The following is a 27,142-nucleotide window of genomic DNA, read 5'->3' as shown; positions in this document are numbered from 1 at the left end:
GGCTGTTCCCGCTGCAGCCCTCTTGACCACAGCAGCCGCGGTCCAGCCTGTCCAGTTCCTCCTGGCCTCAGGCTGCTAATGCTTATTTGAGGGGAAAACATGTGGACTACTAATGCTTATTAGAGGAAAACGTATGCAGTCGATGTTTCGGGGACATGAGTCTAGAGAGAGAGATAAGATTAAATAAATATTAGTAACATTTAGAAACAATGTGACCAGCAGCATAAATGTATCTAGGAAAAGAGTGTTGCAGCTCTGCAATGCATACGGAAATGTAGGAGAAATGTGCTGGGAAATACAGTACATCTTAATAAACAATGTGAAAAAACAGCATAAAATGATCTGATAAATAAAAGAGCTTTGGCTCTGTACTGCGTACTGATATGCAGGAGAAATGGACTTGCAATCATCATTGAAGGATTCACTTGAGGTCATTCGCTTCTTAGGAGTATGACTGCCGCCTGCTGTACAGTATACATCTTGCATAGGAAATGCATCGCATAGCAATAGGTGTGAACAGCATGAAAATATCTAGGAATAAATTGAGTTGCAGCTCTGCACTGCATATGGAAATGCAGGAGAAATTTTACTTGTGTGAAGCGTTTGTCCTGACAGAAGGAGGGAAAGTCATATTGTAGTGTAAAGATGAGTGGAAATTGTAGCAGCACTTGCTTCGTGTTATCGGGGCTGTGTGGTGGGGCGAGCTTGAATGCGGAGAGGAGGCGAGACATGTTGTAGGATGATTATGAATGAGTTGGGACGCGGCACATGATCCACCTCTTGCGGAGCCGAATTCGGCTTGTGTCTGTTCAGACAGAGGCTGTGTATAATGGCAATGAGCTGTGGATGGTCAGAGCGAGTGCTGCGCAGCAACGAGCTCACGCTAAAATGTCTGTGTTGGTTTGAAAGAAGTTGTAATTAGAGTATCGTTTGATTTGGAAGGAGTTCTCCTTTGCATGATAGCCCCTGTGTTCAGAATGGAGTAGATAATGCTCTGAAGGGCACTTTGGAGGGAGAAACAATCGTGATATTCATGTTAGGAGATGACGAACAATCGCTGGATAGAGCACACCTTAAACAAGCTGAGCGGCAAGGTAATGTGGCTGACAAGTATCACCTGTGCGGAAGAGCTAGATTAAAAATGCTGGGGGTTGAAATGGTGGTTGGATTGCATAGTTAATCTTTGTTTCTCTCGCTTTCGAATAAAAATGGAACTCTAATGGTATGAAGCCAGAACGGCGCCCATTCGCGGAGGCAGCTCACACTACTTTCCGGGTGGAAAATTTAGATAAGAGAACATATGAGCAGTCGTAGAGAGCTGTTTCACATGTATAAGAGCCGGAGCAGACAGTTTGCGGAAGCAAATTTACGCTATAAACTGCTTAAGCGAATGAAGAATAGAAAGAAAGAAAGAGTAAAAAATAACACAACATGGTAGTTGTCAATACTGCAAAAACAAATGAGCTGCTGTAGCAGCTTCTGTTGAATAACGAGATTGTTTGGATGAAAGAGCTGTTCTGATGAAGGCGAAAGCTTTGCAGCATAGTTGCATCTGATGATCCGACTGCCAGGGTCTGTTTGTGGTTAATGGGCTGGGCCGAATGCCGGAAAGACTGTCATGTCAGGAGAGTTGTCACAGGAAGCAGGTAAGCAGCAGCTTATACAGTATACTCCTACTCGTGGGCTGTGATTTGTCAGATTAAAATTAACATGCTCCTCCCGAATCTCTGTAAATTAACTCCATCAAATTATTAATATCTTGTTGCCCTCTGACTAAAACCATGACATCATCTGAATAAGCTGACACTTGGTGCTGAATATCATTAAGATGCAACATCAACCCATACATTTTAGAGCGTAACTTATTAAGCATAGGTTCAATGGTTAAGGAATATAACATTCCAGAAAGGGCACAGCCTTGTCTCATTCCTCTAAAAAACTTTAAAAGGGGCACTCAAACCACCATTGATTTTCAATATACTTTCAATGTCTCGATACAGCACTTTGATCATATTAATAAAATCTGAACCAAATCCAAAAGCTTCAAGAGTTTCCCACAAATACTGGTGTTCAACTCTATCGAATGCTTTTTCTTGATCAATGGAGATAAGACCTAAATTAAAACCAAAAAGACAAGAAGCATCTAAAATATCCTGTATAAGGCTCACATTATCCAAAATAGACCTGCCAAACACACAATAAGTCTGGTCCAAATAAATGACTTGCCCCATCGCCTTTCTCAGTCTGTTGGCCAGAGTCTTAGAGAGGACCTTGAGATCAGAACATTACAAGTTCACAGGTCGCCAGTTCTTAATGTCCTGTAAATCACATTTTTTTAGCAGTAAGGTAATCACAGATCTCCTGCAACTCAGGGGCAACAAACCATCAGCCATACTCTCATTGAGAATGGCCAACAGGTCCTCACCCAGCACCACCCAAAAAGCTCTGTAAAACTTAACAGATATCCCATCAATGCCTGGCGCTTTTCCAGCCTCCATGCCTTGAAAAGCAGTGAGAAACTCCTGTTCAGACAGAGGCCTCTCCAGATCTGCCTTTAAATCCTCTGAGACATTCGGCAGGCCTTTGTAAAAGCTGGCCAACAACACCTTATTCTCTCTATACTCACTGCTGTACACCTTATTCTCTCTATACTCACTGCTGTACAGCTTAGCATAAAACCGTACAGCTCTTTTTCTCATCTCTTATGGCTCTATCAGCTCGTGCCCAATTTCTGAGTGCAGAGAATGAATATAATGACTCTGGCCATTCTTTTTTTCCAAACCAAAGAAAAACTTAGATGGAGCATCCATTTGTGTCAAGTTCTGAAATCTTGAACGGACCAGAGCTCCTTGTGCTTTAAAGCCCAACAAATCTGCAAGCAAGGACTTTTAGATTTGAGAACCTTTCTTTGCTCTTCAGTACTCTGTGCCAACCCTTTAAGCTCTACTATTTCAGCTTCAATTCTTTTCATAGACTGAGTGATATCTCAAGAAACATTAAAAGTGTACTGTTGACATAAACTCTTTATTTCAATTTTTCCATAATCCCACTACTGACACAGATTTTTAAAACAATTGTTTCTTAATTTGAAATTATTCCAGAACAAAAGCTTGACATGTGACCAGACAATGATCAGAAAAAACAACTGGAGTAATTAAAAAAAATTTCACAACATTTAAACAATAAAACTTATCTAGTCTAGCCAAAGACAGAATTTTCTCCAGCATGTGCCCATGTGTATTGTTTCACATTATTTATTTAAAGTTCTCCATACATCACACAAGCTGTGAGCCTCTATCAGTCCATGTATAGCACGACCAGAGGCAGTGTGAGGTTCCATATGATTTTGAACTAAAATATAATTCTTTATGCAATTAAAATCACCACTGACAATTCTGCAAAATTATATTTACATCCTTCAAAAAACAAACTCTTTCAGTGCCATAAACATGAATAAAACCAATCTTAAATTTCTCAAACTGAGCCTTTATAAGTATTTGTCTGCCAGATAGTAGCTGCTTTTACTCACAAGAGACAGGCAGAAATCTTTTAGCAAAGAGGACAGATCCTCCTCTAGTAGAACTCGTGTGACTGAGCAGCTCATCCCCCTCCCATTCCTTCTTCCAGTCTATTTCATTTAAAAAGTCACTGTGTTTTTTTGAACGAACATTACATCATTCATCATTATTGATGATATAGTCTATATGTTTCTTGAGCTGTGAACTGCTCCTCCCCCTCTCTCCTTAATGCTACAACTGAATCAACAAACATCTGGTGATCAGGAAAATAATCTTCAACCTGCACATTTGTCATATTCTTTGTTTTTTGCAAGAACAATCTGATTTTCTCAAACATGTATGCACTGTCGATTTCGTCTGCTTCTAGAATCCGTTACACTACTATCAGAGTTGTGAGCTGCGCTGTGTTCAGTGTCATACAGTTGAAGTCAGAAATTTACATACACCGTAGCCAAATACATTTAAACTCAGTTTTTCACAATTCCTGACATTTAATCGTAGAAAACATTCCCTGTCTTAGGTCAGTTAGGATCAGTACTTTATTTTAAGAATGTGAAATGTCAGAATAATAGTAGAGAGAATTATTTATTTCAGTTTTTATTTCTTTCATCACATTCCCAGTGGGTCAGAAGTTTACATACACTTTGTTAGTATTTAGTAGCATTGAACTTGTGTCAAATGTTTTGGGTAGCCTTCCACAAGCTTCTCACAATAAGTTGCTGGAATTTTGGCCCATTCCTCCAGACAGAACTGGTGTAACTGAGTCACACGCTTTTTCAGTTCTGCACACAAATTTTCTATCGGACTGAGGTCAAGGCTTTATGATGGCCACTCAAATACCTTGACTTTGTTGTCCTTAAACCATTTTGCCATTATCCATTTGGAAGACCAATTTGCGATGAGCTTTAAATTCCTGGCTGATGTCTTGAGATGTTGCTTCAGTATATCCACATAATTTTCCTTCCTCATGATGCCATCAATTTTGTGAAGTGCACCAGTCCCTCCTGTAGCAAAGCACCCCCACAACTTGATGCTGCCACCCCCATGCTTCCCGGTTGGGATGGTATTCTTCGGCTTGCAAGCCTCACCCTTTTTCCTCCAAACATAATGATGGTCATTATAACCAAACAGTTCAATTTCAGGTACACCTCCAATTGACTCCAATTAGCCAATTAACCTATCAGAAGCTAATTGCCTAAAGGCTTGACATCATTTTCTGGAATTTTCCAAGCTGCTTAAAGGCACAGTTATCTTAGTGTATGTAAACTTCTGACCCACTGGAATTGTGATATTGTCAAATAAAAGTGAAACAATCTGTCTGTAAACAATTGTTGGAAAAATTACTCGTGCACAAAGTAGATGTCCTAAACGACTTGCCAAAACTATAATTTGCTAATATGTGGAGTGGTTAAAAAATTTGTTTTAATGACTTCAACCCAAGTGTATGTAAACTTATGGCTTCAACTGTAATTTTTAGCTTTTTCTGTTGCTTCTGTCACCTGGACAGTTGTAATTTTCTCTCTTGTTTTCTTAGATCATTGGACATTTGTAATTTTCTCTCTAGATTTCTTAGATCATTTCCTCTTAATAGAGGGCATTTTGAAAAGCATTTTGCCACTCACATGCTCAGGCTCCATCCCCTCATCTTCCAGAATAGACTCACAGCGGCAACTTCATTAGACTCCTTATTGTCTTTCTCACTTTCAGCACATCTCTGCTCTACATTACTTATATTCTCCTGTGCACTCTCTTCCACACCTTGAACCTGGAATGCACTGCTACCATCCTCAGTCTGTTCCGGTACATCTGCCGCTAAATCATTGCCATTAACCCCTGCTGCATCACTACCACCCACTCGTTCACTTTCCAACGGCACAGCGTCGGAATCATCTACCCTCTCCGGGCACGAACGTCTGATGTGCCCCTCCTGTTTAAATTAACACTTGCTTATTGATCATTCAAATTCAACAATCAAAGATAATTATCAATTATCAAAAATCAACAGAATATTAATAAGGATTAACATTGACGGGGCACCACCCTGGAATCAGGGACTAATAACCAGATAGTAAAACAGTCTCAATATTAGATTGTTTTCTTAGGAAAATCGACATCCGAAGAATATCGATTTTCGGGAAAAAACAATGAATGAATGTTTGAATCCGAGCACTGACATCCCGTCAGCATGACACAGGCGTATGCAAAACTAACCAAAACACTTCTCTTTGTAATATAAACAAAGTTTATTTAAGCAGTAATATCAATTAATAATTAATACAATGCAGTCAATAAACTTCCGACTTACAACTACAAACTAAACAGTGATATGATTAGATATGGAAATAAAAATAATCCTATATCACATAAGGTGTGTGTGTGACAGTGTGTGTGTGTGTGTAAAGAGGGACGCGCACAAAATGGCAGACGTGACTCTCATGGAGAGTATGTCACGCGAGACTTCCGGCCAGGGAATATGACCGCGAATGGGGGCGGCGAGAAACAAGTCAATGGCGTCTACCAGTTACCGCGTGTATCCGCTTGTACGATAGCTTAGGGACAAAGCTGGGCTTTAGCATTAAGCTATCTAGGAGCCAAAAATGTGTGCCAGAATGTTTGTGAGGGGTCGTGTGTGTGTGTGTGTGTGTGTGTGTGTGTGTGTGTGTGTGTGTGTGTGTGTGTGTGTGTGTGTGTGTGTGTGTGTGGTTAGTATGAGAGAGAGAGAGAAGTGACGGCCCTAAAGCCGATTTCACGATCGTGGGAGAGAAAGCAGCTGTTAGTTCATCGCTCAGAGACGCGGTGGACGGCTCGTAAACAGTCCCGCGTACTTTGACTCCTTAATGGATGAACTCAGTTTACCTGTCTCACCCTCGATGGCGAAAATGCACCACAGTCCAATTTGGTTGGACCACAATACAGCAAAACAAATTTGTGATAATTAATACCCGGAGTATTAATAATGAGCGGACATGGCAGTCCGTAAACTGTACAAGCAAAAACCTTGAAACACAAGAATAACACACTATAATATTCTATCTCTGCCCAGACGTAAACCTCTTACTTGTATCGCATGAGGACACAGGTAGAATGTGTTTTCCTCTGTCCTTTAACTCTGACCCGGTTCCTTGAGGCTCGGGTGATGACGGGAGGCCGTTTCCTCGCTCTGTCGGTGGGCGGTACGGCTGTTGAAAAGAACTCAGAAATGTTGACTTGATTGAAGATGGAAGAGAAATCTTTAATCTCTTCACTTCTGTAGGCAAACGGATGAAGATGCAGATTGCTCAGCGGTTTCCTTAGGATCCATTAGAATGTTCGGTTGAAAACAAAGTAATCTCAACCCGTCCAGCGAGATGGAGATTGTATGACCACAGCTTCAAGTCGGACGTTACTTCCTTGTGCCACGAGGTTGCACCTGAGAGCAGCAATGAGCTGCGTCTATACCCGGTGAACAAAGTTGCTGGAAGCAAATCCCGGAAGCTTTTCAGAGGTATTTCAACTCCTGATGATGTCATGGTTTGAGGGACTTTTTGTGGTGTGCCTCATCCAACAGGAGTTGAGAGTTCGATCCTTTAGTGAGCAAGGCTTCATGGGATTTGTAGTCTGTTTTGGACTCCCTTTGTTTGATTTTGGCGCGATTTTTATCAGTAAGATTTACGACTTGGTGTGTGGGGGCTGAGTTAGGTTTTACGACTGTGTAAGGCCTGCCTTTGTCTTCTATCTGAATACATGAGGCCCAACACCTGGACAATTCAGTAATTAACAGGTCATCTTTAATGAAAGGTGGGACATTTGACAATGCGATCTTTCTGGCTGGTTGAACCAAGGGCATTACCGGAGTGAATGTTTCTTGAATTACTACTCCACTTTCCACAACACCGCTTACTTTTTCTATACTGTCAAGGAAGATCACAACAGCACTGTTCATTCTAGAAGCTGACATTATGCTTCCATACCCGACAGCCTTTCCAACTGCCAAACTAGATTCCTCTACCAAGCATTTCATTACAGGTGCGATCTTGATGCCGTGCCTGCATGAAAGTTGCTCGAAACTCATTTGCGCTAAGACCGCCATTGCCAACCAGCAAGCGCTGGCTGACAGTGTGACTTAATTTAAAGACTCACTCATAAGTCTTCTTTTACCCAATTAATATAGCTCTAAGAAAAACTAAAGTCCAAGCACTTAAAATGAACACAGCGTAAAGATGAAAAGGATGAAAAGCAACTCACTCGTACCTCAGCACTCTCACTCATATGCCAGCTTTGCCCACTCTCTCACGCATGCGCACAGAGAGAGAGAGAGAGATGATTAAAAGGATAGGGCGAGTGAGATATTCAATATGCTAATGAAGTTTGGCTATCCGTTACCTCATTTATCTGGTAAAATAATGTTTTAAAACAATTTTGAGGTCAAGTAAGTTGTAAGCCAGATCTGTTTTAGTATGCAGAAGCAATGTTGAAAATGCAAATGAACAGGAGAAAGGATTCAATGGCTTCAGGGAATGTAACTGAAGCATGTTGGGTCATGGTTCTCGAACATCATATGGCTTGCTCAGAATTCATGGTTTTAGAATGTGGAATTTTAACCTGCTTTTCTTAACCACGTGCCAGTTAAAAAAAAAAAAATCAAATTTTGGTTTCATGTAATTAATGTCCACACTTATTTTTTTTTTCCTTCTTTTTGCACGTAAATGCTTTTACTGGCAATCAGGTGGCTTATTCAATGTGTATGTCTTGTGTACATGTCTTTTTACATTTTGACGTGATGATTTGAAGTTCTCTTGCATTAAGTTTTTGTAATTATCTGATTTCTGGTTATTAGTGTTTTGATGTACATGTTATTTTACTTAGCCAGTTCATATAATATTGATTTATCAAGGACATCACACACAGTGATAATAAGAGAACACTACAGCAGTGAACTTTTAAATGATCTACACTGATGTAGAAAGCATTTGTTTCACGTTTCACTGCTCATACATGGCTGATTAGCTGATTGAGACAGAGCGATCTACAGATTTTGGGACTGTTGTTTTTGTTGTTGTTGTGTTCTGTGACAGGTGAGGCAACTGAACGAGCAGATGGCTCTTGCCCGTGTACCATTTTCTTTGTTCAGTGTGAAAATCTGTCTTCGGATCATCTGCGACCCTCAAATACCTCTAATTAGCCCCATATCTTAACTAAAATCTCATTTTAGTCATATTCATCGGGGTCCACAAGTCTGAGGCCACATTGAAAGTCTGTGACTCAAAATGTAATTTAAACCTGCAATAACCAAATGTAAAAGAAACATCTAAGATTCTGCAATATTTATTTTAGGTTATTAATCAAATTAGCAAATTTGTTACATTGACCATATTAACTGAGCATTTCTTGCTTCCATTGAAGCACATGAGATGCTCTTTGGAACATTATCAAATTATGCTTTGATTCAAAAAGAAGTTGCAAAAATAATAACTGGTATTGCACAGGTTTTTCCCCACCTGCAATTGGTCAGAAAAACAGATAGTCCCACCCCAAACTCACACCATTGGTTGAGCCAGTGTAGTTATGTCAGGCTGGTCAGGATTCTCAAACAAGAAAAAGCAATGTTTTGTGAGCACCACAGTATACACTTTTCTGGGGAAACAAACTACGAATGGCTTACTAATAGTTGCCTCTGCATTTTAAGCTGGAATAAGAGAAAGTATTTTAACAAAAAAAAAAAATATTACACACATAACCTTTAAGTAACTTCAACATTGTATAGTGTGTCGGCATAAAGCAGTGACCTGATTATCTACAGTATGAGTGTTGAGGTGGCCACAGTGGGAATACTTAGACGGGGACTCTAACCCACTTGAGTGTAAGAAGAAAATTTAACAGATCAAATACCTTTTATCTGACTCAAATCAGCAAAGACTTGAAAGGCATCAGTGGCACCTTCAGATGCGTCTACAGGGAGACGTACTGTGCAACAAAGCTGAGGAAAAGCCTATTCCTACTCCTTTTATTTGTAATTTAAAAAAATTATTGATTCCTACAAAACATATTTACAAGAGCAAAAAAATTTTATATATAATTACATGTCAAGTAATGTCAGGTATCCGCCCCATTTCTCTATAAACAAATTAAATTTTCCTAGCCTTCTAAACTACCCTTCTTCAAAGGCCGCCACCCTCCCCATCTCTGAGCACCACTCATGAAATGAGGGCACGCCAGCCGACCTCCAACCCCTTAAAAGAACCTGTCTGGCGATCATGACGCTAGTCAGGACTCAACTCTTTATGTGCCTATTCTCAATGTCGATGACCGCCCCATCGCCCAAAATAGTCTGGGGCAAAATGAAAGCCGAGTGCCCAATACATCACATACAAGACTCTGAACCTTCAACCAAAACTCCTGGATCTTAACACCCCCCCAAAATACATGGGTTATGTCTCCGTCCTCTGATTGGCATCGTCAGCAGGTGGGTGTGTCTTCAAGACCAAGCCTATACAATCTAGAGTTGGTCCAATTAAATTTATGTAAATCTTGAACTGCATAAATGCGCACCCTTGCATCTAGCCCACTCTCCCTCCTCCAATACCAAGTTTAGATCTTTCTCCCATAATCTCTTGATAGAAGTTAAAGCTCTGTTCCCCAGACTCTGAATTAGCAGAGAGTAATACACTGATGCCTCATGACCTTTTCCAAAAGCAATAATCGCCACTCCCAGAGTATCTGCCACTTTAGGGGGGTGTATGCTACTCCCAAAAATAGTACAGAGTAGGTGTGGGAATCCCAAAATGTTGTACCAGATTTTCAAAGGATCTCAACACTCCACTCTCATATAGGTCACCGAGTGTAGTAACCTCCCTCACAATCCACTCTGACCAAAAAAAGGGGACTTATTAATACATAATTTGGGGTTAAGCCTTAAACTCGAAGCAACATTTAAATAAATGTCCGAATTAAACACTCTAGACACTTTTGTCTATACCAAGTTTAAATGCGAGATAACGGGGTGTAACTTAACTTCTCCAATTAGTTTGATAGAAAGGCTTTGCAATGGAGAAATAGGGGCAAGAACTTCCTGTTCAATACAAAACCAGGGAGGGGCTCTCTCAGGTGGAATGATGAGCCAGATGCCTGAGACCGAACGCATTATAATAAAACAAAATCTTGGGTAGGCCTAGCCCACCTTTGTCTATCGGCCTATGCAGCTTACTGAAATATAATCTGAGATGTTTCCCATTTCAAATAAAGGACTTCGCAATGCTATCAAATTCCTTGAAATAAGAGAGGGGGACATCTATATGGAGTGACTGTAGCAGGTAGTTGAATTTTGGAATACAATTCATTTTAATAATATTAACCTTCCCAATCATCAATAAATGTAATGCTCAAACCTTTTTATTAAGGGGACAAAATTAACTCTAACTAAATCACACAAATTTGCTGGAAATAAAATACCCAAATATTGAATGCCCTGTTTGGGCCCTACACATTTTATGTTGTCAGGTATCAGTATCAGTGAGTTGCACAAAGGTGGTTAGAAAATGCAAGGGGTGATAGACTCTGTCAATTATTAACATCATCAGTGGATGAGTTCTATTGAAGTTGATGTACTTCCACTGGATGTACATGAGCTGACCATCTTAGAGAACTAGTTTAAGGCTTTTAATTTTCTTTGATCTTACCTGAGTTACCTCATTAGTATCCATTTGTAAAAGTGATATGTCAAAATATATTATTCATTTAAAGGGATTATTCACTCAAAAATTAGCCCAATTGGTCACCCTCATGTTGAATGACTTTATTTCTTCTGGGCACACAAAAGGATATGTTAGGCATGTTAGTTTCTATCACAATTCACTTTCATTGCATCATCTTTTTTTTTTTTTTTAATACAGTGTAAGTGAGTGGTAACTGAAACTAAAATTCTGCTTAATATCTCTTTTTATGTTTCATGAAAGAAAAAATGTCATACAGGTTCGCAACAATGTGAGGGTAAGAATTTTGATGACAGAATTTTCAGTTTTTGGTAAATTATCCCTTTACAAGTTAAAATGTCATCAAATGAGGCACTAATTTTTTTAAGCAGGGACCTGGCAATACAATAGTTTTTTTATATCTGCATCACAACGTGGTAATAGGTAACAGTCTGTTGTAATTCAAAGCTGTGATATATCTTTGATTCACTTGTTTCACCTTCATCTGCATTGGACTTTGGTGCTTTTCGCAATATTTTCTTAGCTCATTTGGATTTTGGTTGAATAGCAAAAACTACGTTTCGCATTCTCACAGAAATCTTGACATCAGCAGTCTCCTTGTTGATCAAGATTTCAAGCTTGATTACACTTCCTATAGCACCATCTAACGCTCTGCACATGTGTCAAGCACTAGGAAGTGTAATCTAGCTTGAAACCGTGATGGTGCCTTGAGACTGCAATGGCAAGATGTACAATGAAAAAGGAGTTACATTTTGGTTTAGTGATGGGAAGTCTGATTCTTTTCTGTGAACCGGTTCTTTCGGACAGTTCGTTTCAATGAACCGGTTAAAAAAATTTCTTTTATGTCATCGCATAATGACATCACTGTACATAATTCTAATATGTAGAATACACGCTCAAGCACATTCAGTCAAGCCATATGTGTCATAACAACTTCAGATATAATCTGCATCCACAATACTCAATAGTCAAATTAATTTACGTCTCTCGACTGAAACGTTTCGCCCCCCCTTATTCAAGTCCTCGCAGGTTCACGCATGCTCATCAGCAGCTCACTAATCATCGGCGCTTTATATCATAAAATTTGCTTCGGCGGCCACCAAAAAATTTTCAATGCAGGAAAAACCCTGACATCTGGGATGGCATGAGGGTGAGTAAATGATGAGAGAATTTTCATTTTTGGGTAAACTGTTCCTTTAAACCATACTCTGTATTATGTTATGATTAAAGTGATGGGTTAGCTGTGTGAAAATATTTATTAAATAAATAGGGATAACTTTACAGTTAAATAGTTTATCTGTTTTGTTCTTTATTTTCTCATGTCATCTTGTCAGGTTAATGTTCTTCGATAGAGAATGGCATAATTTGATATTTTCTAATTAAACCTGCCCCCTCAGGATCTAGACCTCATTTGGGAACATGAAAAATGTTGGTGATATGGTAAATCAGTCTCTGGCAAAAAGTATTTTAATTGGTGATTAGAAGTAAGCCAGTAAAACAGATTGCCTTCCCATTTGTATTGGCCCACTTTAGCAGACAGCTGGACATTGAGACAGAACAAGACTGATGCACTTTTATTCTCAAGCCCCCTCTTTGCAAAAGTTAAGGTTAAGGATTCAAGCCACTCTTTTGTAACAGTGAATTAAAATATTTGGTGCGTGATTCACCAACATTGGAGTCATGTAGTGACTCTATACGACAATATATAAGATGAACAGAAAACAACATACGTTCACTATGCACATTATACATAGTATAAACAATACATATAATATGCACACACACAGCGTTAAAGCTGTGTCTAGTGCTAGGGTCTTTTTTTTAACAGTTCTCTGTGTAATATCCATAAAATAAAACAGTGATTTGCTAAGTACAGTATGTGGTACTAGAGTGCAGAAATAAGCAGTAAATAATATGTCTTGTACTGTGGTATGCTAGTCATAGTTATTTTTGATATTTTTGATATGCTCACAGTTAACATGCAGGTAACATTTTCCCTGCACATCCAGTCATAAAAATTAGGTTTCATTTCCAAGAAATTCTAGCATTCAGATCCATTGCTAGACATTTCTGCCTGGCTTCATTGCAGTGGGACTGTTTTTTAGACACTGTAATGTTGTTGTCTTCATCCTCTGATATGGCTAGCATCATATTTTGTTTTGGCATTATGACCTTTCTCCACACATAGCGCTACACAGGGAGCTGTCATCTCACTCGTCTTTCCCATATTCTGCTGTTCAGTGGGTGATTACAAGGCATAGAGGTAATTAGATGTAATACAGACATAATCCAAATGTATATATTTTGTGCCATTATTGACAAAGCAATACTGTTTATGTCAAGATAAGCTGGTCTTACAGTCCAAAACTTATGCTATGCTATGAGAAACAGTCAATAAAACATCTTAGCCCTGTTCGCCTATTACTTCTCTAAGAAATATACACACCATTATCAAAAGGACTATGGCTGGATTTCCCTTAGCACCAAGTGAAATGGAAATAGGACGTTAGTGTTGCTTTATCTTTATGGCCTATTTTCCCAGCAACATTGTTATCTGCGTGGCACATAAAAACATTGATTATCCTCAGAGTACTTGTAAATCTGTAACTTGCAATGTAAATAGGCCTAATTGGAGAGTATTGGTCCATCCACAAGGGCCACCCACAACTATGAGTGATATACACTATATTGCCAAAAGTATTCGCTCACCTGCCTTTAGACGCATATGAACTTAAGTGACATCCCATTCTTAATCCATAGGGTTTAATATGACGTCTGCCCACCCTTTGCAGCTATAACAGCTTCAACTATACTGGGAAGGCTTTCCACAAGGTTTAGGAGTGTGTTTATGGGAATTTTTGACCATTCTTCCAGAAGCGCATTTGTGAGGTCAGACACTGATGTTGGACGAGAAGGCCTGGCTCACAGTCTTCGCTCACATTCATCCCAAAGGTGCTCTATCGGGTTGAGGTCAGGACTCTGTGCAGGCCAGTCAAGTTCTTCCACACCAAACTCGCTCATTCATGTCTTTATGGACCTTGCTTTGTGCATTGGTGTGCAGTCATGTTGGAACAGGAAGGGGCCATCCCCAAAGTTGGGAGCATGGAATTGTCCAAAATCTCTTGGTATGCTGAAGCATTCAGAGTTCCTTTCACTGGAACTAAGGGGCCAAGCCCAGCTCCTGAAAAACAACCCCACACCATAATCCCTCCTCCACCAAACTTCACAGTTGGCACAATGCAGTCAGACAAGTATCGTTCTCCTGGCAACCGCCAAACCCAGACTCGTCCATCAGATTGCCAGATGGAGAAGCGTGATTCGTCACTCCAGAGAACGCGTCTCCACTGCTCTAGAGTCCAGTGGTGGCGTGCTTTACACCACTGCATCCGATGCTTTGCATTGCACTTGGTGATGTATGGCTTGGATGCAGCTGCTCGGCCATGGAAACCCATTCCATGAAGCTCTCTACGCACTGTTCTTGAGCTAATCTGAAGGTCACATGAACTTTGGAGGTCTGTAGCGATTGACTCTGCAGAAAGTTGGCGACCTCTGCGCACTATGTGCCTCAGCATCCTCTGACTCCGCTCTGTCATTTTACGTGGTCTACCACTTCGTGGCTGAGTTGCTGTCATTCCCAATCGCTTCCACTTTGTTATAACACCGCTGACAATTGACTGTGGAATATTTAGTAGCGAGGAAATTTCACGACTGGACTTGTTGCACAGGTGGCGTCCTATCACAGTACCACGCTGGAATTCACTGAGCTCCTGAGAGCGGCCCATTCTTTCACAAATGTTTGTAGAAGCAGTCTGCATGCCTAGGTGCTTCATTTTATATACCTGTGGCCATGGAAGTGATTGGAACACCTGAATTCAATTATTTGGATGGGTGAGCGAATACTTTTGGCAATATAGTGTATGTCACATGTTGTCAGATAATATGCATTTTATGGGTGCACCATCAGTGACCTTCCTATTTAGTGATCTCCTGAACCCTAAATTTAATGTATCATATTTGCTCTTGTTAAATGCATTATTACTCTCTCTTGGTGTCTGAAGATTAGAGAAAAGGTTTTGTTCTGGTTGTTTGACCTCCTTTTTTTCTGTTGCATGCATGCTGATGGCTGAAGAGACCAATTCTTTAGAGGCAGATTTGATTGCAATTTGAGCATTGGAGCTCCTGTCCCATGAGATCTTGTTTAGAGGGCAAAGAGAGGGACTTCCTCTCAGAGAGAAACTACAGAAGATACACACTGAAGCCTACATGTTGCATGTGAATAAACACTGCTGCTAAAAACTCATTTCTTAATTTTTGCTTTGTTTTAGCATAAACGTATCTAAACATCCTTTAAAAAATCAATTTACCATAGAAGCATATATATATATATATATATATATATATATATATATATATATATATATTAATATAAGTTATATATATATATATATATATATATATTAATATAAAGTTAATATATTATGACTTGTTTTCAGAGAATACTGTATTTAAGTGTCTTATTCTTACACCATTGGGGAAATTGTTATTATTATTATTATTTAAGCATAAGCCTAACCTAACGTCTGCAATTTCGCTTCTCATTTTCATTTTTAAAAATCATTTTTAGGATGTTTTTATAAATCCGTCATTTTTTTTACATGTTTTTTTATTTTAATCTGGCATTATCAGATCGCAGCCTTTTTAAATAAATAAAAGTGCAACGAGTAAGCTTATATTTTATTTTGTATGGTATTTTTCATAATGTTTTACAGAACCATGAATGGGTTGTCATTGGTTTCTCATCTGGATTACCGACAAATGGGGCAGGCAGGGCATTTTATGCCCATATTGTGCAGTGCTGCACTTGTGTGCGTCTGTTATATTACAGTATTTCTGATAAGACCTATCCAGACAGCCGACCACCAGTGTTTGCAATGGTCTGTTCGACTACTAAATTTGTCCATTTTACCAGGCCTTTCCAAGCTGTCATTTTTCATTCAAATGTACTTGTGATTATCATAGCTCCATATGATACCATGGAAAAGTCTTCCATAAGCAGAACATCCATTACCAATTTTATATTTTAATGCATTTTTAATTAGTTACATAAAATTAATATAGCCTAATATCAGCTGCATGCATAACAGTTATTTATATTTCGAGTTCTTAACTCCATACTTTTTTATTCTAAATGTGGTTTATTAAATGAAAAGTGGAGTTTATAATCAGTCTTTTCAGTTGGCCAGTTGGAGTTGCCAATTAACACACACCAGTAAAAGAGTGCGTACACACTGTCAAGACACTGTTTGCGATTGGTGTGCGCATGTTTCCTGTAAGTTTATTTTTCAGAAATCCCAATGTGTGTGTGGGATATTTCTACGTTTATACATCAGGCCCCTGGTTTAAACGATTATCGGTGCATGTTATTCCAAAGTAGAAAATAGTTTCTCTAATAGTAATCTTTAACAAAAATGAAATGACTCTGAAATGACATGTCTTTTCCGTTGATGTAACTTAGGCAGCATAGGCTTTTGGATAATATTAACCAATATCCAAATAGCTATCTATTTGACTAATTAATTTAGCCAATGTTTTATCAAATTCACATTCAGTTAGGATCAATACTGGTATAAAACACCTACTTTTCCTATGGTCCACTCAATTCCCGACAGATAAAATCATGTTGGATAACAAAACCCATGATGTTAGACCTTTTCTCAGAACTAATTTCACTTTTTTGCCTTACATTTCCATTGAATATCCAGTTTCACTCTGAAATGCATCACAATACTGAAGTAAATTTGATTGCAAAAAGCAATTAATGTTGATCTAAGAGCATGTTTTGCAATGTTGTAGAAAACTGAATCCATATAAAATAAATTAGTTGAAAAGCAGTTAAAATTTATCATTTATTTAACAAAGGCATTTTACCTTTATTATTTGACTGTTTTAATCAGTTGTTTTGTGTTAGGGAACGGCCAACGTTTTACCCTTTTCACACAGTGTAAAGAGCTGGTAGACAGTATAAATGTTTGAAGTCAATAAATACAGATGGCCTGTTTTATTTTAGTTTTGAGCCTTTTATTGTCACCATTCAAATTTGCATATAAACATCCTCAAAGTTTCCCCTTTCCTTTAATGGCCTGTGTGCTGCTGAGTCTTGCCAGAAGCGGTTTGTCCTTTTATGTTACGCCTGTGATTACAAAGCATTTGTTTTGTTTCCCCAGGCATTCTTCATCGCATTGAATTCCACTTTTGTCTATGGTAATTGTTTTTGTGCTTAAAATTTGTGGTGCTTTTGCATAGGTCCGGTGTCATATGTTGTTTGGGCTTCATTTTTGTTTGACTTGACTCAGAACTCCCAGAACTACTTGTTTAGGGGATTTTGATTTGATTAGAAGTAGTTATCTCACAGTGACATTGCCATGTTTTCTTCCTGGTTTTGGCACCATAAAAAATGTTGCAAAACAAAAATAGCATTTTTATCTCAGTCAAAACCCATTACTCTGTCTACGGGGCTTGTAAACTCTCTCTGTATTGCAACATACACACATGCAATGTGTTGAGTTGTTTTTCAATTCCTGTCTTTAAGAACTCCAGTTCTCTTAATTTGATTTGTCAAGATCAAGGGTGACAGTACACAACATGTACTCTCACACACACTTTTTCACTCAGTCAAACACATATTAATGACTTGTCAACAAATAAAATCTCCATATATGTTGTGGCGGCAAGCTGTATTTGTGCACTTAAGCTTTACTTAAGGCCTCTGCACACTACCTACGAAATAAAAAAATGAACGAGTGTGATATCATTTAGAACAAAATCTGTCCGGAAAGGTGTTTAGTTAAGATCAGTCAACATGGACACGTAGAGTAAGTAGCGAACTCTACATCTCTACATGTCATGCGATTATAATTTTTATTTTATCTACGAAAGGAATTAAATCTTCTCAAATACTCTTAAGTTGCCCATTCACTCTTTTGTTTTCAATGCTACTTCGCTCATGTGCCTTCTGCAGCGAAAGCCATTCACACATCTGCCCATAGTAAGATATGCATATCATCATTCTTATGTCTGTATTCTGCACATTAATTCTCTTTTTATACACACATTTTTATGTTCTATGTAATTGCCACATATTTTGTCTGCGTATAGCGTGTTACCGTATTAGGTTCATTAAGTCAGAATATAAACAAGACAAAATACACATTATCTACTGCAAATACAGTCTTTTACTTTAAATCATCATCAAGTGGTTAAAACAGCATCTTTCGCTGATCTCTTGAAGCATGAAGTCATTGATAACACATTTAAATGTCAAATTAGTTGATGTTTTACATGTACTCTTGAGCATCCTCTTGTAAATACTGCTCTAATCGCCTCCCACAGCCGTGTTGCCAGTATCAGAATGTTAGCAAAAATGATGTCATTGCTCAGCTGTTTCAAATGTCTTTTTTACCTCTGAACGAAGAAGAATTTCTCTGTAAGTATACTTTTAGAAATGAATGTATTTAACATTGTGTTTTCGGACAGCATAATAAATATAAAATCATGTGGCACATATTGTTAGACCTTTTCTCAGACCTAATTTTTCTTAGGCAGTTTTGCAACTGCTTTTAACCAACTGGGCCTAAGGTCTTGTTAGTGGATGTATGTCAGTTCCCCTCATAGTTAGTTACAGGCATGTTTCAGGTGTCACAACAGAGTAATCACAAGTGTGGTTCAGCACATTAAACATGGACTTGTTCCACTAACATTTGAAAACCAGAAAGTCTCCACTATTTGTCTTAATTTTGAATTATTGAGCATTGTTTTATAGTTTATAACCTAAAAAAGCTTCTGAAATGTAACTGTAAATTTGGTCTTATTTTTTTTTTTTGCATCCATATCAGTTCTTTTCTGTGAAGAATAACCCTTTATATTTGTGTATATAAACCTCCATCACTCACAAAAATTGCTCACACTATTAATTCAGATATATGAAGGCAGAAAATACTGATTGAATGAGTAAGCAAAACTTTAAAAGCAACCCTCTTACTGCCTTACCTAAACCTTACCCACCCTATTCTAATGGAAAAATTATTCATCCTTTCTTAAGTGATAGCTGTCCAAACATAGATCTGTATTCGATGTCCACCCACACTGTCTGGCTTTGAGACATCTTAATCCTCTGTGGTCCTCCCTCTGTCCCTAAGCATAAGTCTCCTCATTAAAATATCCTTTTGCATCAGCCATAGCGGCCGGGCAGCACAACCAATATGAAGTATAACATGTAGAACATCAGATTATTTATGTAATTATCTATCATAGCCTTCTACCTTTAACTTTATTTATTGTTACAGTAAGGTCTGTGTCCACACTGAAAATCTGGGGATTCAAATTCAACTAAATGAATCAAATTCAAACCTAGAAATAAACCAAGTTTTATCATTTAAAACAATGTAACATTATGATGTAAAATGAATTAATGTAATATTCTGTACTTTTTCCTAAATATTCTCAAATCATGCTGGGATAACAAGGATCATCAGGTTTTGCACAACTTGTGGAGTCCATGCCAGCTCGAGTGCACGCTGTCATTAAAGCAACATACCAAATGACAAGAAATTCATGCTAATTTTTCAATTCAACTTTTCACTCAAATTGCTGTGCTGATATTTTGAAGAATAATTTGTAATCAACTTTTCACAAGTTGGCGTACACTTTTGAACTTTTTAAACTATATTTTTGAATGCCAGACTATAGGGGACATGGTAATTTTTGTGTCCTTTCCTATTCATTTATCTTAAAGTTGAATGAAGGCATTTCTTTCAGCTGCTTGGATGAGTTTTAATGATGCAAGAAGAGCCGTGCATGTGTGTGTTTGTGTAATAAATGTCCTCCTCCTCTCTGGGCTGTTTTTAGAGGCACACACTAAGAGTTGGGTGAGGTCCAAACTCTCTCAGGACAAGCATGCATGAATTTCCACCATTCATCATTTATGAATGATGATTATCACCAGCTAATTATAGCTATGTGTATGTGTGTATGCTGTGGGCACATTTGTGTTTTCCCTAATGGATCCTCGAGGTCTCTAGAGTATTTCATTTGTGATGTCCCCTGATGTATCCGATCCCCCATGGTGTTGTTAATCTCTGCACAAGTGTGTGTGTGTGTGTGTGTGTTTCAAACACTGTAAAATACATCCTGTCAGCAGGTTATGCAGGTCTAAAATAATTTGATTAATACAATCAAGTGAATGGTAAAATGTGGGTAACCTTTGACTGGACAGAATCTAGTCAATACACTACACCAGTGGTACTTATCTGGTGAGTCATGAGCCAAATATGGGTCGCAGGGCTGTTCTGTTGGGACAGCAGGGGAAAAAATAATACATTAATTTCAGACTGCAAAACTATGCAAGACTACATTAAATATGGGTTTACTTGCAACAATTTTGTGAATTATTCACTAAGAGCATGAAACCATCAAAATTCAAGAGACGTTTAGAAACCAAGCACTATAACTATAAAGTTATAAACTATAAGACAATGTAAAATGAAAAAGTCAATTTTTCCATTTAGTCTACATACAGTAAGTCATGTTAATAGACTAATTTAGCATATTTTGGGCTTAAGCACTTTTTGGTTATATAAATTTATATTTTAATGTTTTGGTTTAACATTTGTACAATTTTGTTGGGTTTTTTTGTTGATCACTTGATATCCAATGTAAAATCTGGATCCTGAAACAAAACCAGTTGAGAACCACTGCACTAGAGCTCCTTTCCTGCCCCACCCACACTGTAAGCCCTGTTCCTGGACAGGACAGGTAGTGACCTGTGAATAGGGCGGCCCTGGAGGTCTTAGTGGAGTCCTAGTACAGTGCAGGGAGGGGAACACCCTGGATGTCCCATAGCAGGAACGATGGCTATGCCTGTGTTTCTCTTCATCTGGGTTCCCTCCCTCATCCACACAGCATCGGATCATGCCTCTGAAAAGCCAACCACCCAGTGAGTCATCCGTCTATGTGAGTAAATGAAACATGGCATTTCTATACTCCCTCCGCTAATCCTAAATTCACTAGCTGGGGGTTAAGCAGGGCAGATAGAGGTTATTTTAGGATTTGGCTGGGATGTACCCTGCTTCTCTTTTTGTTCTCTAACAAGTATCTCGCTTGTCTTTGATTTTTTTTACAGTATGCCCCTTGCACAATGACAATGTTTTGTGTGTCCACTCTTGATTACAGCAGTGTTATAGAGTTAGCTGCAGTGGCTATCCTGATCGAGACAAGATAATCTGTGTTATTCAATTAATGTGACCCGGATTACCGCCTTACACACTCAAACCTGACAACACATGCAATCTTTCACTTGAAAAAATGTTCTACAGAGGATAAAAGTACAGTTTGAGATTTGAGCAATAATACAATGTGAACAGACAAACTGTTTCTGAATGTAGCAATAACTTGAATGTCCTCTTTAAAAGGTTTGAAAGTCTCAGAGGGAGTTTGGCAAGTTTACAAGCAAGTTAGTGTATGTAGAATAAAATGCTGTTGTCTTAATGGGTCCACACTGCCTATTTATCTTTTAGTTTTAAATGAACCCAGATCCTGATATTGATCCTCGAGCGTGTAATCCAGTTTGACCCCTGACCTCAGCTGATACACTTTCATTTATCACGCTTAATTTTTGCTTTAATTACACTAATGTACCAAGCACAAGTTCTAGTTCTGTTTTTTATTGCTCTGTTAAATATGGAACTTGTATAGGTTAAGAAAGTGCTTTATGCTGTACTGCAAGCCTATCAAAAAGATTTATACAAGACTGTGTGCTGGAATTATTAGAATTATGGTAAATCTGAATGTGATACAAGATCTGAATGTGATGTGTAGAGTATAGGGTTGTCATGATACCATAATCATATCTTACGATACTATACCAGCTATAGTGTGTTAATTCTTAACACTGTTTGTCATAGTGGTTCTTAGAAACTAGCCTTTCCACGTGTTGCTCTGGAATTGGTGAAAATAACTGTTGGATGAACAGGGTGAAGGCTTAAATGGACTAACTAGTTACCTAATAAATTCTTAGTTTGATGAAAAAAAAAAAATGTTTTCGCTGCATCAAAACAGCCAGTTCAAACAGCAACGGCTTTAAACTTTTATTCCATTATTTCTGTTATTATTTGAATGTTGGTAACATGAAAATAAAGATATTGTAATGTTGAAAGTTTTGAGCAGCTGTTTCAGTATTACAACTAGTGCCCGACCGATATACCAGATATATTAGCCTTTCACCGATATATCAGTATCGGCATATATGTTTACCGATATGTGGCGATATGAAATTTTTTTTCAGAACATAGAATGCAGAAAACAATGCTTTAGAATTGGTGTCGTAGCGTAGTTTGTCCAGCAGAGTGCGCTCCGACTCTATTGTTTACAGAGCTGACTCTGAGCTGACGGTTGCTCTGCAGACAGGGCGGAGTTAAGGTGTGTGTCTTTTTCTCCCAGTTTGTAGTGCTTTTAAGTCCTCGTGGTCGTGATTCGCCTCAATCCGGGTGGCGGAGGATGAATCCCAGTTGCCTCCGCGTCTGAGACCGTCAACCCACGCATCTTATCACGTGGCTTGTTGAGCGCGTTGCCACAGAGACATAAAGCGTGTGGAGGCTTCACGTCATCCACTGCGGCAACCTCGCTCAACTCACCACGCGCCCCACCAAGAAGGAACCACATTATAGCGATCACGAGGAGATTACCCATGTGACTCTACCCTCCCTTGCAACCAGGCCAATTTGGTTGCTTAGGAGACCTGGCTGGAGTCACTCAGCACACCCCAGGATTCGAACTAGCGAACTCCAGGGGTGGTCACCAGTGTCTTTACCACTGAGCTACCCAGGCCCCCAAGCTGTGTGTCTTCATGGTAAGTTGCTAACTAGTTTGTGAAGTACGTACTGGAAAGTTAATAAACAATGATCCCATCATTTTCCTTTTTCAATATTACTAATATAACGTTAACCCTGTCCCTGACAACCATACCACTCATGTTTATCTTTGCTATTGTTTGCTATGTTAGCCAGCTATAGTTTGTCAGTGCAGTAAGTAACACAGCAGATTGAAAGTTAAACATCAGAGCATCTTTTTGCAGCTCAGCAGACAACGGTGCGGTGGTGGATTGTGTCTGTTGAGTGTTGATTTCACACTATGTTATTACCTAGTTGGTGAGACACAGTGCTGGAAAGTAAAATAAACAATGTCTGTCTTTTACTCTCCGTGACAACGAGCTTATAGCTAACTAGTTAAACCCTTCAACCGAACAATTCCAGTCATTGCATTTATAAAATGTAATATTTAAAAGTCTGGTTTTCCACCGTTGAAAGTTTCCCTTGAACTTGCATAGCAGAATACGGTGTAACACCGCTGCCGCTGTTTATCTCTTGTCTCGGCAGTATTAATATAGTCAGCATTTGACTGATACTAAACAGTAATACTGATTTTCATTTAGCTATTTATTTTTATTTATGCATATATTTTAATGGTCAGCATTTGACTGATACTAAACAGTACTGATGTTTATTTAGGTTTTTATTTTATTTTGTTTATTCTTTATTTTAATGGTCAGTAATTGACATACTAAACATACAGTACTTATGTTTATTTAGCTATTTATTTTATTTTTATTTATTCTTTATTTTCTCAGTTTTCATTTCTAGAATTTGTTGACAATGTATAATAATAATGTCAAATATTCTTTGATAAAAAATATTGACTGCCAAATTAACACGCTGGGATTCAGACTTGTGTGTTTGAAGCATGGGAATACCACTCATTGAAAAATAAACAATACCATGTAAGGGGCAAATTCTACACAGCATTTTGCGCTCTTAAAAGGCACTGTGTGAAGGGGACGCCACTCGAAAAGACTATATTTTAAATTTTATTGCAGACATAGGTCTGATTCAAATGAAGGTTTTAGTGAAAATAATATTTACTACCGCACATACAACGTAACTTAAGGTACTATCGTATTGACGGTCCTACCGTATTGTCGGTACTACTGTTTAAAAAAGACTGTGGCATACTACCATAACACAAAAAAAATCTAAACTAGCCGCAAACTTGCCGCAAATTTGCAGCTCTTTATTTTCACATGCAAATGAGCTTGTGATTCGCCACAAATGTTTTCCAGAAGTTTGCAGCTCTTCACCAGTAGTGATGAACCTCTGGCAAACCCTTGGCAACAATGGACAATTTGCCACAAGTTTGCCGCAAAGCTAATTTGCATGTGAAAATTATGAGGCGGTCTACTGTGCAACCCTAGTAGAGTATGTGTACAGGATCCGAATGTGAATGTATGGTTTATTGGTATGTTATCGTGTGTGTAATTTTTATGTTAATAATGTCAGTTTAACTATAAATAGTACATTCATTGGTTGACTTCCCCCCAAAAAAATTTGTGTTTGGCTAACTTGATTGATTGGTCTTTATTTTGCAGTTTCATTTGGTGCCACATGTAATGCAGAAACTACTCATTATAAATTAGTTCAACCTGTGAGGCTTAGGGTGGTTTAACACAAGATCTTTTTGTGGCCTCAGTCCATTTGATCTCAGAATTCAGTTTGGTTGGTTTGAAAATGGTTAATTGAAAGGTGGTCTGGGCTATGGTTCATGTGAACTCCGTTATGATTCGCAATTGGTATAAATGTAATCCGAACTAAATGGCCAGTGTGAACCACTCTTGATAATGTATCTGCATTCTCCCAATCACACTTAATATAGTATAAGGCATTTTTCAATGCTCCTCGTTTGCTTCAGGGTGCAGCTTGCTGCTTGCGTTCTCTGCATGATGGTAAATCCAACAGGACAAATACTTGAATAACACAGTGAAGCTGTCATCTTCTCTCCTGAGGTGCTACCTACAGTAGTAAACAGCTGCCACTAGTCACGGTGGTACCCATGTTGATGACACAACTACAGTTTGGAACCAAATAATACAATACATGGAACTGACACTGTCTCAGGTCTATTTAATATGTATTTGTTGAAGTGTATATGATATACTACAAGTCTCTCTGTCTGTAAACATACTCAGCTACATAGCTGTTCTTGGTCGTTCATCCTTATGTACACAGTACCTCTTACTTTCAATGTAAATAGTGAAGCTTAGTGACCTGTCATTTTGTTAGAGAGCTGTTAACGTGCACAATGTGGACAGATTCTCTTGCTGTATAATGTCTCTAAAAATATTGATCCTTTTATGATCTGATTTTAACCATGTATTTAAATAAAGCGTTTAAAACGTGTATGTGTGCATATTTGGAGAGGCAAGACAAGATGCTGAGTCATATGGAAATTTATGATGGGGAGGATTACATCTTTGTAGTAGGATTGAAGGGTGGAGACTGAATGTTCTCTGCCTGCTTGCCACATGTGAACCACAGTCACATTAGCTCAAGTGTGTGTGTGTGTGTGTGTGTGCTTTGAAATGGATCCTTCTTAAAGGCTTAATGGCTGTAATATAGAGCTGTTGTTGATTGTAGAGTAAATGCTGAGACGGCTGCCCTCTCCTTTTCCCTCTATCTATGATTTCTTTCATCACAACTTTTTTTATTTAAAAATTATTATTATTTTATTTATTTTTTTCACTTATAAAATGTTATTTGTATCTTTCTATGGAACTGGAGAGTGAAAGGCCTCAAATAGGCTGCATTCAAATAGCAGAAGAATACAATTGTCAGTTCTCTTTTAGGCCACGACCATACTAATCCTTTTAAGTTTGAAAACAATATTTTCCAAATGGCAATGCGTTCCAAAGTGTGCAGTTATGGAGAGCGTTTTTGAAAATCTCTGTTTTCAGTTGAGTTAAAGACTGTCCCAGTGTGAATTGCATTAAATGTAGCAAAATGCATTTCAACCAAAAACGGATTAGTTTGGATGTGGCTAGAGGTCAACCGACAGTGGATTTTGCTGATACCGAAAACTAAAGTAGTGGAAAAGGCAGATAACCAATTAAATGGATGAAAGTTTTATAGAATGTTAATACAATTTCTTAGTCTTTCCTTACTATGATGGGCACAGACATAGAGGTTACAAGATTAAAAATAAAAAAATAAATATATACCAACATTAACCTGAAAAAATTAAGATTTGGTACATAACGTGCATAATAAAATAGCCCAAAACACACAAGGGACTTGGCTCTGTTACAATGCTCTGTATTAAAGTTTAAACAAATTAATCAATATCAAGTTTTTTATAGCACATATATTTACCAGATGAGGTTTAATGAGGAATAAGGTTTATTATTTTTCACAAGATATGATGCTGACAGAGTCTCATTTTCTTTGCATGCACTTGCTTTAAATTAGAACACTTGATTATCTAATCAAAATAACAAAATCGTATATACTGAAGTGAGGATAAAATATGGATGAATATGGTCAATGATGAAAGATTTAGATCCAGCAAATCCTCTCTTGATTGTTTATTTCACTTCAAGAGGCCACTGTTATACTGTAGAACCCAGCTGTTCTAATTATAGGAACACGGAGGAATAAGAAAGAAAAGAAAAAACTATCAGCAACTATCAACCAAGATTTGGCAGATAACTGATTGTTCCAAAAAACAGCTATTGGCACCGATTAATCAGTAAGAGCAATATATCGGCTACCTCTAGACATGGCCATAGAGTGCTAATTATGATTATGTTTACATACAGTTCTGTCATAAACAAGACTGACAACTGTATAACTGAATTGATTTCCTTAAATTTTAAGGAGTTCTGTGTGAACGGAACCACACTGTACAACTAGTTGTCTGTCTCATCATCCAGTGCGATAGCCACTCTCAAGGCCGCATGAATGTACGCAGTTACTTGGGCTTAAACACAGAGCCCCTGACTTCCAGTATAACTGTAGAGAGCAGCATTTCAGTTGCGCACAAACCACAAAATCGATG

General features: G+C 38.3%; 1 protein-coding gene across 5 annotated transcripts in view; it reads left to right on the top strand.

Moving 5' to 3' along the window:
• camkk1a (calcium/calmodulin-dependent protein kinase kinase 1, alpha a) overlaps window positions 1-27,142 on the top strand; it is a 140,568-nt gene that overhangs the window by 17,226 nt on the left and 96,200 nt on the right. Inside the window, exon 2 of one of the 5 annotated variants that reach the window (XM_051696694.1) lies at window positions 22,700-23,108. The exons of the other annotated variants lie outside the window; for them this stretch is intronic. The gene's annotated coding sequence lies outside the window, so the exon portion shown is untranslated. The remainder of the gene's footprint in view (window positions 1-22,699; window positions 23,109-27,142) is intronic. 5 annotated transcript variants of the gene reach the window in all.

The sequence above is a fragment of the Myxocyprinus asiaticus genome, chromosome 4 (genome assembly GCF_019703515.2).
Source record: "Myxocyprinus asiaticus isolate MX2 ecotype Aquarium Trade chromosome 4, UBuf_Myxa_2, whole genome shotgun sequence".
NCBI classification, from domain to species: Eukaryota; Metazoa; Chordata; class Actinopteri; order Cypriniformes; family Catostomidae; genus Myxocyprinus; species Myxocyprinus asiaticus.
The sequence above is the reverse complement of the archived record's forward strand: the minus strand, read 5'-3'. Positions and strand labels throughout refer to the sequence as shown.